At 37.7% G+C, this 1,269-nt stretch overlaps 1 non-coding gene across 1 annotated transcript; it reads left to right on the forward strand.

The window, feature by feature from the left end:
• The first annotated feature begins 386 nt into the window (after window positions 1-386).
• LOC140858978 (small nucleolar RNA R71) lies at window positions 387-493 on the forward strand. Its single transcript, XR_012142379.1, has one exon. It is a non-coding gene; the product is annotated as a small nucleolar RNA R71 (small nucleolar RNA).
• The last annotated feature ends 776 nt before the right edge of the window (window positions 494-1,269 follow it).

A 1,269-nucleotide genomic window follows, 5' to 3' on the forward strand; every position in this document is an offset into this window, starting at 1 on the left:
TCACCTGTGCACACTCATTCGAGTAGGAACATTCTTCTAAGACATGGTCTGGTGCATTGCACCCTTTACACATGGGTGCAGATATTTGATTTACATTGGCTGGTCTCTGTAATTCTAAGGCTTCCAATCTACGTGTTAAGGTTGCAATCTTGGCCTCTGATGCTAGGGTTGGTTGAATTTGATGCATTCCTCCTCTTGAAGGTGTAGCTTTATCAGGTTCCCTAGTTGTTTCCCACTGTAAATTTTTCTCGACTAGGTCTTCTAAGAATTGCCAAGCTTCAGTAGTTTCTTTGTCCATAAATTGGCCTTGGCACATGGACTCTAGCATGGTTCTTGAGTTTGAATCTAACCCCTCATAGATGATCTGGCATAGTCTCCAAGTTTCTATTCCATGGTGTGGGCATTAGGTCAAAAGATTCTTGAAACGATCAAAGTACTTTCAAAATGATTCACCAGCTAGTTGGTAAAATTGATTTATTTCATTCCTAATCCTAGCTGTTTTATGATGGGGGAAATACTTTTTTTAAAATGTTCTCACAAAGCCCTCCCAGGTAGTGACAGAATAGTTAGGCAGACTATAAAGCCACTTCTTAGCATTGTCCTTAAGGGCAAAGTTGATTAATCTAAGTTTGACCTCATCCTCTGTTAATTGCAGTTTCATGGTTGCACATACCTCCTCAAATTCTCTAATAAATATATAAGCATCCTCTAATCCTGTGAATTTTGGAAGCATATTTATGATTTGAGGTTTGATTTCAAAATTGTTAGCTGTGGGTTGTGGCAACCTGATACAAGATGGTTGGATGGAGCCAACTGGATAACACAAATCCTTAAGGGTCATGGGTTGGATTGGTTCAGCCATTGGAACAACAGGAATTGACTCAATTCTAACTAGACGACCCGACACTCTTCTCCACACACGAGGTGTACGGTTCTCGATGTTTATACAATTTTTTTTTTTTTTTTATAAAATTTTTATGTATAAGGAAAAGAAAGAAAAGAGAAAAAGTTCTAAAGAGAAGATCCTAAGGAGTCCTAAATCTAAAGAAAAGTAACCAAATTAATTTAAATTTAATTTTTTTTTTTTTCAAACAAGTGAATCAATAAATTAAACTCAATCTATCCTAGGGTTAACCTAAATCTAGACATCTCCTAACTGTTCCAAGATGACCCTTCAAGCCTTCCAAGTGGAGATTGATCAACTAGTTAGCCAGGTAAGTACAAGAGGTGGGAGGTTCACTCATCGTTGCCTTTCTAGACACCAAACGA

This window comes from Elaeis guineensis, chromosome 6 (assembly GCF_000442705.2).
Source record: "Elaeis guineensis isolate ETL-2024a chromosome 6, EG11, whole genome shotgun sequence".
Lineage (NCBI taxonomy): Eukaryota > Viridiplantae > Streptophyta > Magnoliopsida > Arecales > Arecaceae > Elaeis > Elaeis guineensis.